The sequence below is a fragment of the Juglans microcarpa x Juglans regia genome, chromosome 8S (genome assembly GCF_004785595.1).
Source record: "Juglans microcarpa x Juglans regia isolate MS1-56 chromosome 8S, Jm3101_v1.0, whole genome shotgun sequence".
Lineage (NCBI taxonomy): Eukaryota > Viridiplantae > Streptophyta > Magnoliopsida > Fagales > Juglandaceae > Juglans > Juglans microcarpa x Juglans regia.
The window spans coordinates 8173005-8188861 of record NC_054609.1 but is presented as its reverse complement, the minus strand read 5'-3'; the positions used below and the strand labels follow the sequence as shown (position 1 = coordinate 8188861).

At 37.3% G+C, this 15857-nt stretch overlaps 1 protein-coding gene across 4 annotated transcripts in view; it reads left to right on the top strand.

Annotated features, from left to right (window-relative positions):
* LOC121244342 (probable disease resistance protein At4g27220) overlaps window positions 1-15857 on the top strand; it is a 67537-nt gene that overhangs the window by 14454 nt on the left and 37226 nt on the right. The gene's annotated exons all lie outside the window — the stretch shown is intronic.

Here is a 15857-nt window from a genome sequence, read left to right as displayed (position 1 = left end):
CTAATCCTAAAACCTAAGTGGTACCATCCCTAATTACCCTCCATTGTCGTGCGCCTCTTTCCACCATTGTAGTCATACACTTCATCAAACAAGTCCATCATCCCATTCATCAATTCAAGCCTAAACACCAAACCTCACCATACCAAAGTGGTCATATTGGCCACCATTGTTCGAGAATCAAGCAAGAGAGGAACGGACTTTCAGTCATCTAAAGGGGATCCTAGGCGTGGAGATCATAGTGTTTAGGGACTTGACCGAGGTCCATAACATCTCTGTTGTTGTCTCGGTGTAAATTCGCAGTCTTCGGCATGGGAAGCTGTGCTTACGGCGCGACATTCAATGCGGTTGCGAGGGACTATTCAAAACAGATGAGAGCGTTGGGTGCCAACGAGATTTTGCCAGTCTGGGAAAGGGATGTGGATAACGGTTATTTTGATGAGGTATTTGAAGCCTGGAGTGCTAAGGTGGTTGGGCTTTTGAAGGTTGGCATCTTAGATAATGGTGCAGTTTTGCATTCTGAGACTGAGGCGTTAGCTGGTGGGGTGAGTGATGCTGAGAGTTTTGGTAGCTCAGATGAGGATGAGGATGAGGATTGGGAAGGCAGCGCAGAGATTGTCGATCTGGAGGATATTGCGGGGAAAGGGCCATCAAGGAAGTCGGCGGTAATGGCTGAAAGTAACAGGAAATTGGATGGGAAAAAAGAGATGGTGACTCTGGTGATTAGGGTGAGCTTAGAGAAGCAGGTGCGCTCGTGTATTTACAGTTTTCTCTTTATCTCTACCTTCTTGTCCCTGAAATTAAAGAAAATGGTGCTCTTTTTAACTTTTATGATTTTGGATGGGCCTGTCATTTTTCGTGAAACATTTTTATTGCCTACACCCTTCCTGGTTATGTATTGGGATTTCAAATGCTAATTCTATTGCTTACTGTCCCCTAACTAGAAAGTTGCACTTGTGGAGATGGAGATCTCTCAAAATTATCTGTCAAAGCTATGTGAAACTGTGGGAGGAAGAAGTTCTTGCTCTTTATAATGGTTCAAACTACTCTAATTGTACCATTTACTAGTTCATTTTAGAGTATAGACCCAAATGTAGTTAGGTCTTCCCTTGAAGTGTTACAAATGGTATCAAAACCTATTTCAACTAGAAGTGTGAACTTGAGTCGTGCCACCTACAATAGACTGACCTAACGAGGACGTTGAAAATTTGAAGTGGAGATTATGATACCCCATATTGATTGATGAGTGTATATGGTGTATAGGATCCTGTATTGCTTGAGAGGAAAAAGTTCTTGCTTTTTATAATGGTTCAAGGGCTCCAAGTGTACTATTGACAAGTCGTTTTGGAATATCGACCCAGATGTGACTTGGGACTAACTTTGGAACATTTTTTTTTTTTGATAAGTACATTACTTTGGAACATTACAAAGGATCTGTTTTGATTCACAAACTTTTTTGGCATTTAAGGTTATATCTGTGACTGTAAATATGTTATTTTGTAGCCCCATTAAGCCCAATGAGATGTTCAGTTGTCTTGGAACCTCTAGCTAATCTGATTATTAACTAGAGCTAATGGAGATGTTTAGGTTTTAATTAATACTCCGTGGAGAATTTTTGGACATTTCATGAGCTTTTTTCCCTGGATAAAGGCATCAGAGATGTTTTTTGTTAGATATTCATTGCCTTTTTATGTTAGAGCCTTTTATTATTTGTTTTTTTTATAAGATATTCCTGGATATTCATTGCCTTTTTTGTATGTTTTTAGATCAGTTCTCAACCCTTTTTAAAAGACAAATGCAAAATCATTATGTGCTTTTACCTGAAATTGAGTGGCAAAGCTATTCTTCTTCCATGTAGTTTCTCTCTAGGTCAATTAGTTTATTGGCTTAAGTTCAAATACGGATGAATAATAGCTCAACGTTCCAACTCATGCACTGAAGCAGGTTGAGTTTTACAAGTACCTGTGTCAATAGTTTTGACAGTATAATAGTCAAATTTTGTCTGTGATTGAAGAAAGTTGCAAAGTGTATGGAATTGTGAAGCAACTCTTTTAGGGACAGAGAGCCTGCAATTGGAGGTTACATGGTTGTCATGTGGCAGGTTATATCATTTTGTAATAAGTTGATGTTATGGGTCTAAAGGTAATGCTACAGTTAAATTGTTGTATATAAGGCTGCAACCCGGCCCGCCACAACCAGGTTTACACCCGACCCGACCCGCTCTATTTATGGCACCAAAGCGAATAGACCCGACCCGATTAAAATAGACTCAGGTCGAACCCGTATGACCCGACCTTTACTAAACAAAAAAAACACCTAACTTTCTGCACATCGATTTATCTCAGATTTAAGCCTCTAATGACAATATCAATCTCCATCGATCTCAGATTCTTCTCATTCTCAAGAAAAACCCAAAAAAAAAAAAAAAATGAAAAGAGCAAACTGTGAAGAAGTCATTCGGATGCGGTCATTTGCAGAAGCGATAGTAGTAAACAAGAATGGTAGATATTCAGTCTTCCTCCTCACTCTTATTCTCGACAATGTTGAAGTAAACATTCCTATCCTTGTTGGCAGCAATCACCCGAAGCCAGTCCCTCACATTGTGCTTCTTCAAGTACTTCTTAGTCAAGTACTTAAGATACCTTTTAGAGAAGTTACTTTCAGAGGTGATAGAGATTTTGCTCTTTTTGCGGACAACGATGATGTGGCTCCCTTCTTCTTTCCCTTCGATCCCACCAATGCTGCCCCGCGACTCATTTTCACTGTGAATTCTTCACTCCACAAACACGAGAGATAAAGAGGGAAGAGTTTTCCGCTCAGGACTTGGAATTGGGTAGCTAGGGTTTGATAACTGATAAGTTTGTATTTATATTCGAACGGGTTGACACTAACGTAAACAACCTGCGTAACTAGTCGGGTTGGAAATCGATCAGATAACAAACCAATAAAAAAATCGGGTCGGGTCGGGTCATTTTAAACAGGTTTTCGGGTAATCAACACAACCCTAGTTGTATACTTGTAGCTCCCAGTGAATTAGATATCGTTATGGCATGATATGTTTTGTTAAATGATACATTGGCTGGGAGGTGTCCCACTCCCAATCATAAGAATGATCTTAGTAGCCTCACATCTCTACTAGTTCAGCTTTATCTGTTGCTCCCTCCCTCCCCTTATTACAAGCACTCATTTTATGGAATTGAGAGTCATAGGTAATTAGAAATCTATTTTATTTTATTTTTAATTAAAACTTGTTTTCATTTATATTTGTATTTCCAAATGATATGGTCAATTCCAAGAAAACTTTTATCAGATCATTAAAATTCAAATAAAAATTAATGACTAATCACTAAAGATTATGTACTTCTCTATGTTCATATAGATGAAGTTCTCCTCATATATATATATATATATATATATATATATATATATCCTGTGTACTTGGACTTTACCTTCTCTTATGAATAAAGTTCTTGATTGCCTATCGAAAGAGATGAGGTTCTCTATTCTGCATTCTTTCCCACCCCCTTCTTTAAGATGGTCTGCTTTTTATTCATGCCTATGATCTCATAGTGCCTCAGCTAGCACCTTAAATTTTTCAAAAATTTGGTTTCCACATGTGCATGGAAGCAACCCCTAGTTTGGCTTGTGCCAATAAATGTGTTTTCTATTGGAGACAACACAAATCCTGTTGGAAAGAGTTGGCAGTGGAAGATGGATGATCTGCTAGAGATTGTGAATACTGCCATAAACCTGCATACAAATATGATTAAGCAAATGAAAGGAGTACCTAGTAATTATAAAGTTAAAAAAAAGTTAAAAATATTTGTAATATATTTTTTTAATATTATTTTTGTTTTGGTATTTGAAAAAATTATTATTATTATTATTATTTTGTATTTTTTGGAAATTTTGAGAATGTTGTAATGATTAAGATCATAATAAGATAAAAAATTTAAAAATCTGAAATTAAAAAATATTTGTATTTATGTGATATTTAGAAAAGAAATTATAAAAAATTTTGAGATGATATGAGATGTGTTTTCTAAACAATCGTTAAGATTCTTTTCACGAGTTTTAAGAATATCTATATGTCATTTCGGATAGTGCTACGCCACCCAAGTTTGTCTATTTGGTGTATTTCTTAGGGCAAATTATAATTTTTTTATTTTTATTTTTAAATATCTTTAAATACTTTTAAAAAATAAAAAAATAATAATTACTTTCTTAATCATAAAATTAAATTAAAAAAATAAAATATATGGATGATCCAATTGAGAAAACAAATTTAGAGGATGTAGTATCATTTTCCTACCGTTTAACTGTACCAATTATTATCAAATAATCGAAAAGTGGCCTTGAACACAAACGTCAAAAGGCAAAAGGAAATGGGATTAGATACCCACCGTATTATCTGAATTATTATGAAGTCCGTAATTCTTTGCTTGACTGACCGACAAAAGGTGTGGCTAATTATTAACAAAAAAACAATAGAAAAAGGTGTACCTTTTTTTTCATCTTGACTACAACCTCTGTGAAGATACTGCATAGAAGCAAAGAACCCACCGAGTACCTCCCCCACTGCAAAGCTCCCCTCCCTCCCCTGTGATGTAGCCCGGAAGTCTCCTGTTGGGGATAAAGTTGACTCGAAAGTTATCTGAATTTATCTATCTTATTATTACAATTTTTTTTAAATTATTATATAAAATATAATAAATAATTTAATTTTTTTAAATTTTAAAATAATAATAATATTAAAAATAATATTTTAACAATATTTTATTCAACTCATTTTTAAATCCAAACGAGACCAATCTAGACCATCGCTAATAATAAGGAAAGAGAATAAAGTCAAGAATTTGACTCAAGATAAAATCAATAAGAGATTAGACAAGTTGACTCAAATTTTAAAAAGGAAATGGCTTGATAAGGTAAATATGATTCAATCACTTCAGTAAAAGAAAAAAACCTCTGAGATTTTCATAAATCTATATAGGCTCTCCGCAACTTCTCTATGTACAAAATCCATCACGCACAATGATTCTAAAGGATCTTCTTTCAAGGGAGCTAGGCATCATTTTCAACCTCCTAAAATTTTAAATTTTACTATTTTATTGTGAGATATGTAATGCCGTGAAAGATTATAAAATTGCCCATAATAGGTCATTAGAGATTATAAAAAATATTTTCCCGTTCTTACTCGTAACTTTAAGTTTTACGTCTCATAGAACATTTGTGGTCACAAAGAGCACGGAAAAAATTACAAAAATAAAACACTACTTTTGGAAAATGGAAATTATTTTTTCAAAAAAATAGTAGAATACTCAGTTGGTCCAATCAAAGACCAATAGGGCTATATTATTTTCTACAAGAGCAAAATCAATTCTCGTAGAGAAAATTCTGAAGCTACTTGAGAAGGAGGTAAGACTGTTCTTCTAGGCTGAATTTTTTTCTAGCCAAGTCTGAAATCCGAATGACAGGATCCTGTTGTGGGTTCTAGCCCGAAGAAAACACGAGCTAGTAATCGCATAACCCGGGCATACCTCAATCCGGGTACCAAATTAAATATATATATATATATCATCGAAACAACGTCGTTTTTTTTATTTTTCCTTCATTAAACCCTTAGCCGGCCTTCAACCCCTTGAACAAATTCATGAGCCTAACTAATCTCATAAAACTAGTTTTATAATAAATGATTGTTCATTCCTTAAAAATATATCCAAGACCTTATCTACAGGCAATGAAGATTATTCCTCAATACCCTCTCTAACGTGCATGCCAGTATTTTTCTTGATCTTTCTCATGGGGTAAGTAGCGTGGACTTCCATTTGTCCTGTGATAGACGTTGATACCTTGAAGTCACCACTATTCCCAATAGCTTAAGCTAATGGGAATATGTAGATTTTATTATTTATTTTATATCTTAATACTCTCTCTCATGCCAAAACCCTAGCCACTACATCGTGCCTTTGACACCGTTGTCTCTCGCCGGATAATTGCAATATTGTGACTCTGCTGTTGTTACTCTCTTGCCAGATGTTATAATCACCACCTTCGACAGAAACTGCTACTAGCCTTTGGAGTATATTTTCTTCTCTCTCTGTTGAATTTGTTTTGTTCTCTATGTTGATTTGGGTCTTTTTTTTTTATATAAGAATGTTTAAATGAAATCATCTTTGTGGAATATTTTTTTAATTTTAGATTTTTAATTTTTTATCTAATTATTAGTCAAATACAAAAATCAATATAATTTTTATAAATTAAAAATAATAATATTTAAATAATTTTATTTTTAGAATAATTTTATTTAACTAATTTTTATCTCTCCATTTTAAGAAACGTGCACTTAAGATTATTTTTAACAGTGTCAAAATGTTACATAACATTTTACTGCATCAATAATTGCATCGTCAAACTCCGATCAAATAATCAAAAATGAATAATAAGAAGAATATTTGATATCATCTATGAATAATAATATAAATTAATAGTAATAAATTAACAGTGTCAAACTCCCATTGTCATGCACAAGCTGTTGGGCTGTGTCTTTTAGAAGAGGAGAGAGCATTATCAGGAGAGGAGAGAGCATTTGTCTTTCTTTTTGCAGAGGATAGATTGGCTGAGGAAGTCTGTCTAAGAGAGGGGGAATGCAGCTGGAAACTCGGATGAAGAGCTGAAGGAAGTCGTTGATCTTGCGAAATTAAGAGGTTCTTACTAATTTCTTCCTCCATCACTAATTGATCACTTATTTCTAATTGCTCACAAACCTTTGTAAATGACGCCAAAAAACTAAAATACTTTTTGAAATTGGTCGCAAACTTTGAAAATACTTGTTCATGATGTTTATGAATATAATGAATCGTTTATAGACGAGAGAATTTGATACAAAAAACGTGTTGGTAGTTGAGATGTCCCCTGCCATAGCCTTCTTTTCTTACAACATGCTTGTTTTTCTCTGATATTCCAATTTTTAACTTACTTTTTTTCTGTTTTGCTTCTTTGATTGGTAAATGGGCAGGTGGCAGATTTCGTCCAGTTCTTTTAGAAGAAAATATTACAAAAACAGAAAAACTACATTTGGAAAAATGGAAAATATTATTTCGTTAATAGTAGAATACTCAGTTGGTCCAATCGGAAAACAGTTTGGCTATCTTGTTTTCTACAAGAGCAGTATCGCAACTCTTGAAGAGAAATTTCAGAGGGTACTTGAGAAGAAGGAGGCGGTGCAACAATCTGTTAATGGAGCCCAATGGAATCAAGAAGTAGTCGCAAGTGAAGTTAAGACTTGGCTGACAAATGTGGAGAAAAAAATTGAAGAAATCCAGAAATTCCTTGGAGAAGATGTGAAAGCTAATAGGATGTGCTTGAATGGTTGGTGTCCGGATCTGAAGCTATGCTATTCCTTGGGTAAGAAAGCTCAGAAGAATACAAAAGCTATCATTCAGTTGCTAGAAGAAGGTGAAAAATATGACAGGGTGTACAACATTGCACTTCCATTGAAAGTAAGATCACCATCCACAGAACGGTTTAAGGATTTTGAATCACGAAAATCATCTATTCAAAATGTTTTGAAAGCTCTAAAGAATGACAATATCGACATGATTGCATTATGCGGTATGGGAGGGATGGGCAAGACAAAAATGGCCAAAGAGATTAAGAGAAGAGTGGAATCTGATAATTTATTTGTAAGAAAGGGGCACCCATAGTGGGCACCCCTTCACCTTCTCTTGGTGGTTATGAAGTGGTTTATTCATGAGACTTAATAACTGGCCATTAAGGGCCAGCCGGGGGTTACACTTAGAGGGGCTATTTACATAGCCCCTCTCCCCTTTGGAGTACACTTGCATCAAAAACATGAAATCTCTCTCTCAAATGACTCTCTCTAGTTTCGACATTTAGGCTGTGGAATATGTGGGTGTTGCTCTGGTATTGCCACGTAGCACACTCCACCATCGATATGGGAGATTGTGAATGAACAATGACGATGACGAAGAATCTGTGGAACAACCGCACTAGATCCTAGATATTTACGATGAGGTAATATCGCTTCCGCTGTGTACTTTGATCTAGTATTTCTAACATTGGTATCAGAGCATATTGGTTGTTCTCGATTTGTGTTTGATGTGCATGTTGTGATTTCATTTACTGTTTTTTTTTGCTGCCCGATGAGAAAATTTTTATTTTCTCTCGATAACCGTGAGAGGCGGTTAATGTTTACCCCTTAATGTATGCCGATCATTGTTAACACAACCAAAGAATCGCTGCAGCTGTGGCCATATGAGGCAGCAACCTGCACTGGAGGGTACTGTGCATCCCGGTGCTATGAGCGCCACAAAAGACACCAGAGCGCACCACTTGGGTGCTGCCGCACAGGTGATGGGTGCACCTTTGTGTTGCATCCGCAAGGCAACATTGAGCACCTCTTGAGGTGTCTGAGCGCCACGGTGCTGCTCGAGCCAGAGGGCAGCGACGTGCACCCGAGGTATTGCGGCCTGCTGCATACCAAGCGAAGTGGCACGATGGGGCACTGCGTACCAAGAGCGGCTGCACCGTAATGAGAAGCAGCGACAAGGCTGGTCCTGCTGTGCACAAAGCCACCCACTTGGGCGCGGTGAGCTCTGCTCCACTCAGAGCTGCGCACAAGGGGAGTGAGGCAGTCCAGTGCCTCAAGAATGCTGCCGTGGTTGCACACAGTGCAGGGTGGGGGCGGTGCTGCCATGGATGGGCGCCTCTGCCATGGCTACGAAGTGCATCGGGCACTGCAGTGTGGGCGCACCAGCTGGGTGTTGCGCCGCCCATGCAGTTGCGCCCACCAGCCATGGCGCAACCCGCCATGCTCTGCGCTGCACCATGGCTTAGTAGTCCGTGTCGCACAGTCCTCTGCTGCATGCAGAGCAGCGCGCACCATAGTGGTGCTGCGAGCTCTGCTCCGCGCAGAGGAGCACGGCAGGCTCTGCTAATGGAAGAGCTGCGCACGGATGGTGCGACAGTCTCTGCCTCCCGCAGAGCTGCGTGCTGCGAACGTAAGTGTGCAGCGTAGCCCACGGTGCGTGCTGCCCACGGTGCTACGGCTGTTGAGAACCAATGGCCGAACGAGTATACTCGTGCCAACATGAAGCAGTAGTAGATGGTTAATATGGTGACAGCGGTTACTTGAAATTTTTTTTTTACGTTACTCTGTAACCGATGGGAGGAAGAAGAAGAACAGTGCAATTTTTTTTTTGGTTGATATAAACATGTGGGCTGCTAAATGGATTTGGGCGATTACTTGGGCTATGGGCTTGTTTCATAATTTGTTTTGGGTTGTAGGCAGTAAAACAAATGGGTTGTTTATTACTAAATCAAGTTTTTCGGCCCGGCCCATGTATCTTTTTCCAACAAAACATAAACTTTTTTAGTTTGGGCCTTTTTTTAAATACTTCGGCCCGTATCACATCCTGTTAAGGGTGCTTGTAGATTTGGGCCGTGAGCCCAGTAGGCACAGGCCTGCTTTGTAGTTGGGCGCCCAAGAAGGTGCGGCCCATTGGCTGTCTAAGAACAATTTTTTTTTACAAAATGCTTGAGTGGTGTTTTGAACCCAAGACCTCACACACAAAGATTATAAGCTCAACCATTGGGCTAGAGCTTATTGTTAGTGTGTATGTTAATTTTAGTTATTTATTCAGCATGTTATTGTGGCATAAAATATTCTTTTTGAAATATTTTTGCATGTCATTATGGTTATTAAATACATACTTGCCATGATATTATTTTTGTCACATTTGTTTGGCATTTTATTTTACGTTATAAATTGCCTAGATTATTATTTTTGTGAATAATAATTATTTGAATGAAATGTGATGATTATTTTTCCATACATGTATTGTGATTGCATGTGATTGTGAGCTTAATTTATCACTTATATTGTTAGACTATTTTTTAGAATTGTCTTCAGTTTTTTTTATGTGATAAATTAGAGGATCAAGTAGCCCGAGTTTGATTAGTCCATGCTTCTGATTGGTTCAAATGAATTTCTTCGATCAGAGAAGAATTTTTTTTATGTGACTAACTCGGTAGATTGCTTATCCTAGTGGGAGTATGGTTGAGATTAATTTGGAATTAATCTCCTATACGATATAAATTTGCGCGAAAATTAAATTAGAAATTAATAATTAGACATTGAGGCGCAAGAGATGATTAGGAAGCTTAGCGAATTTTCGATCTTGCGACATGTATTAATTATTTTTGTTCTAACTTAGATTAACGCGGCAAATTTCTTAAATGTGTGTGCAATTAGATGTGCATAGTTTAGTAACTTTGAGATAACCATGAAGAAAGCCTTGAGATTATTTATACGACTTAATCGTCGCATTAATCTCCTCCATGAGCAGTAGTTGGAAATAAATAAAGATTATTGTGAGTGTCAGATTGTCTTAGACCATCATTATTGTGAAACCTCTAAAAGGTTTAGAGTAAAATTGGAAGTGCGCGTAGGACGCTTGCACTATAATTTTTTATGGAAGTTGATGGGATCAACTGTCAGATAGAGCTAAACCACTATTTTGCCTTTGAATCTTGTGGGTAATAACAAAAGTTGCGCATTGTTTTTGTAACGCAAAGATTAAATTGCTCCTATATTTGAGGTTGAGCATATAATCTTGAAGCAACTTAGATTAACTCACAGATAAGTATATACCCTCTGTACTTGCTAGTATGTTTGGCAAGTCAGGACATTAAATTTTGAGTGTGCAGGAGTGTTGAGGACATTCTTAATTGGCACATTCATTTTTTAAAGTTTTTATCAATGCACCTCTATGTGGTACTAGCACTGGTAATCTTGCTCAAGTTTTATTTTTCTCTAGTGAGAACAAATAGGTTCTTGCAGATATATAAACTTTGGAGCACCCGTTGAGAGTAATAATACCAAGCACCTTGGAGGTTTGCATGGTAACTGTGGCAAAAGTCTGAATAATTAGGTACGACTTAAATTAAGCCTAAAAATCTTGCTCGTGGTTGCATTGATGCAAGACAGGTTTTAGGCTAAAATAATTTCTTACAAAATTTTTCTTTTCTCTCCTATAGTGGATTGGAGAATATGAAAAATATTGAGTATGCAAGAAATAAGGATATATCGCTAGTTAGCGGCTAAAACGTCGCATACTGCATTTGTTGCAAAAAGCAATATTTTTTATTAGTGCTTTTAATGCGATATTAAATAAGTCTAGACCTAATTTGATTTAAGACTTCTTGAAAGTAGTGGTGTTAGTGAGAATTCCTAGAGGTTTAGAAGTTGGATGGTCACTCATTGACTCAGTGGTATTATTTCTCGGGTGGGGAAATAATATACTAAAATATGCCATTGAGGCTTAGGATGATGGGTGTGAGCTTGAGAAATTGAATATTTTCTCGCTAATGAGATCTCTCTCCTTGGATTAGTAGAGTCAAAGAGAAAAGGCAACATGAGCATTTTCTATGTGAAAGTTCTTATACATGCACACTAAGGACTTTGATAATAAATATGTTGTTTCATCATATAAATGCGATCCAAAATTTTTTCTATGAAAATATATTTTTCAGTTAAAATATTTTCAAAATCACAATCGTATGAGTTATATGATGAGAACAATTATCTCGCAATTTATTGGCTTGCTGAGAATGGTGTTATGGCGCAAAGCAGTTGTTACATCACACTTGGGTTGATGTAATATGGGGTTGCGGCCGTAATTCTTATTTGTCGTCCTTAGATTGAGTTCATTCGCTTTTGAGAAAGGCTGAGTGATTATTTTGTGCAAACGTGAATTCTATTAAAAATCGAGAGGATCTAAGCTTGATCATTTTTTGGTTGAGTCAAGTAAATTACTCGTATTTTCGGCGAGGGTGGGGAATTGTGGATTTTTTGTAACACTTATTTTTTGGAAAGAACGTTTTCATCACGTTTCATTCCACATTACCTTAACCAAAATATTTTCAAAATTCTTTTTATATAAGATCGCCGAAAATAGTGGGAGTAATTCAACAGCTAGTGGGAGTATACTTTTGAGTTAAGGCGTACCATTAGTGATAGTGACTCCCAAAAAGTTATAGAATATAAGGATCCTCTTAAATAGCGTGGTAGCTTTATATCAATATTCTCTCGTCGTTTAGAGACTAGAAGAAAATATTTGTAATATGGCTCCGCTAAAGGTATTGAATTCACATAGTAGGAATCCCAACATAGAATCTTAGATTCGCTTCACTTATATGATCCAACTTGGGGTTATTGATCTAATTGACAAAGGTAAAGTAGAGTTGATAGAGGTATAGATCCATCTCTTGGCACTAATTGAGTTGCATTTAGATAGCCATTGATCGCATATTCATTGAAACTTTTCTTGAAGGTGTTAAATAGCTGATTCTCATAGGAGAATTAGATGGTTAGCTTTTGTGATGTTTAGGCATGAAGTACTTTGAGCGCCTGATTATTGCTAGTACTATTTTGGTACATAAAGCGAATAAATGTTGCTGGTACTGTTTACATGCGACCTAAATAAACCATCTATTCAAAGATACCCAATGTACCTAGTCGTTTTTTTTATTAAACGACTTATTGAATAAAATGGGGTTCTTTGAATGCTGTTGACAATATTAGAAAAGTGTCATCATAAGAGATATTGCGAACTGGTTATCTTAGATAATTAATTGTCGCCTAAAAAGAGGTTTTCCATACTACGAGGTGATGGACATGGGTTTGTGAAAAGTAGCTCAGGCTTCATGTCTTGTGAGACTGTTTATAAGAAAAACAGTTTCTATGAGCTCTTGTTCAAAATCTATAGACAATTAATGAAATGGAAAATACTAAAGAATCTAGTTTTGCCTATATTGTTTGATGTTTCCATTATGGTTTGCTCATGGGAGTTAGAGGTTAAGTTTTTGTTAGAGGGTAAATATGACTTACTTTGTTAAGTGAGTTTGTGATGCGATTGTCATTAAAAGTAATGATTAGACTATTATGATTGTCTTTGGGGGCAAAGGCCCTAATCGCTTTACCCTTAATGAAAATAAATTATGGTTATCTCACATGCTTTTGTGAAACCTTGAAGTCGCAAATTAAGTTTGCTGAATAACATTTGTGGTCACTTTATAGATTCTTAAAAATCGCAGTTAGACTTGCTGACTAGAATCTACGGCTTATATTGTGAGTCTGACCTAAATGAGATTCGCGATGAGTCATCGCTGACTTCATGATTGTGCAAAGGACTCTTACATGTAAAAGTTGAGTCTCTTGGTAGGAGCATGTTTTGGAAAGTTACTGTACATTAAAATGCGCATGGAGAGAAATGGTCATTAAACACCACTTGAGAATTGTGGTTTAATAATTTGTTGTTGACCATGTGATTTCTCTGTACCTCACAGTATTGCTCATCATGCACATGATATTGATATGGTCTATGATCATGTGGCGTGATTGGAAGCATTCTTTGGTATGCACACACATTCACCATAAATTTAGGAGTTATGGTGAAACAGGTATATTGACAGGCTTAGATCGGCTCACTCACACGAGCGATCGCCTTTGGCGCTACAAAGAGGTAGCGAGCAAAGATGAGACAATGTGTTACTCGGTATTTGTCCAGAGAGGGATAAGTTGGAAGACACAAAATATATGTTGCCTTGGTGGGAGCTAAGATGAGGTCTAAGGATCGTGCATGGTTACCCACATACCATGTAGCCTGTGGTTTAGCCAGATGCGAGATCCTCTTTGGCGCTTTGGATAGCGAGCAAATGGAGGGACTCGGGTTAGGCGCTGAGATAACGACTAGACTAAAATCTGTACGGTGAATTGAGAATAGATATACGCTCTTTCTTTGGAAAGAGAACTCCACCGTAGCATGTATTTCATACTACATGTGCTTTTGTGACCAATAGTAGAGGTGAGTGAATGGTTCCCTGCTTCCTCACCGTGTGAGTCCTGTAGGTTATAATTGATGACCTTAATTTATTTATGCCCTTAAGAGACCTTTGACTATGTCACGAGGTTGATGTTTTAGTGTCTGCTACTTTGGCATGTTATCTATGGCCATGAATGATGCGGTCTAAAGAGGCATTGCTGGGAAAGCGACTAAACTAAAACTAAATGACATGAGCGCAAAGGGAAGACTATTTGGTAACACATCGATAATGGTGTGTACTCATTGCCGGCAAGTTATGTTGCTTCCTGGGAGTTGCAATATAGCTGTGAATACATCATGTTTTATGGAGATTGAGCATTGCTTTGAGTCATTTGGACTCGAGAGGGATTAGGGATGCTTAGTTTGATGTGACCAAATGAGTCGGGGCATAACGAGACACTTTTTTTTGGGATGTTGCTATGCTGGTCTTCTCTAGGAGAGACTTGGTATAGTGCTCCCATTTTTCTTTTACAGATGTGCTCGATGGTCGCACGGCCTATTTGTCAGTATGAACAAGATTGAGAACATATTGAGGGATGCAGACCTGGGGTCTTGCCCACTATGTGTGAGTGGGAGATGTAAGAAAGGGGCACCCATAGTGGGCACCCCTTCACCTTCTCTTGGTGGTTATGAAGTGGTTCTTAAACCACTTCATGAGACTTAATAACTGGCCATTAAGGGCCAGCCGGGGGTTACACTTAGAGGGGCTATTTACATAGCCCCTCTCCCCTTTGGAGTACACTTGCATCAAAAACATAAAATCTCTCTCTCAAATGACTCTCTCTAGTTTCGACATTTAGGCTGTGGAATATGTGGGTGTTGCTCTGGTATTGCCACGTAGCACACTCCACCATCGATATGGGAGATTGTGAATGAACAATGACGATGACGAAGAATCTGTGGAACAACCGCACTAGATCCTAGATATTTACGATGAGGTAATATCGCTTCCGCTGTGTACTTTGATCTAGTATTTCTAACATTATTCCATAAAGTTGCCATTACGGTGGTGTCTCAAAATCCAAACTTCATAAAAATTCAAGGCGAACTTGCAGAATCGCTAGGTACGAGACATAAAGCAGAAAGTTTACAAGGAAGAGCAGATGAATTATATTCAATATTGACTGAAAATAAGAAAGTCCTTTTGATATTGGATGATGTTTGGAAACCACTTGATAATGAGGATATTGGAGTTTACTATGCATTTAAAGAAAAGAGCTGCAAAATCTTGTTGACGTCAAGAAACGAAAAACCTTGCAATGGGATAGAGATTCAGGAGACTTTTCGAGTTGACCTTTTATCTGAAGAAGAAGCGTGGAATCTTTTCGTAGAGATGACAGGTGATTGTGTCAATAGCTCCGATCTAATCTCAATTGCAAAACAGGTTGCGAAGGAATGTGCAAGTTCACCCCTTGCCATTGCGATAGTTGGAGGCGCTCTTAGCAACAAAAGTGACAAAAATGAGTGGAAAGCCGCGCTTCAGCAACTGAAAATGTCTATCCCACAAAATATCAATGGTCAGCTAAAGGTATATTCCAACATTGAATTCAGTTACAATTACTTAGAAAGTGACGAAGCCAAATCATGTTTTTTGCTATGTTGTTTGTATCCGGAAGATTATAATGTTCCGATTGAAGATTTAGTCAGGTATGGAGTTGCAAAAAGGTTTCTCAAAGGCTTGGGTACTGTGGAACAGACAAGAGTACTTGTCCACACAATAGTTAAGAATCTTAGAAGATCAAATCTCTTGTTGGATAGTGACGAGGACGAATGCATCAAAATGCATGATCTTGTACGAGATGTTGCCATATCAATTGCATCCAGAGACGAAAATGGTTTTATGGTAGTGTTGCACGAAGGACTTGAAGAATGGCCATAGAAGGATAGATATGACAGTTACACCGCAATTTCTCTTTTACTTGGAGAAATGAAACGGCATCCTACTGAGTTGAA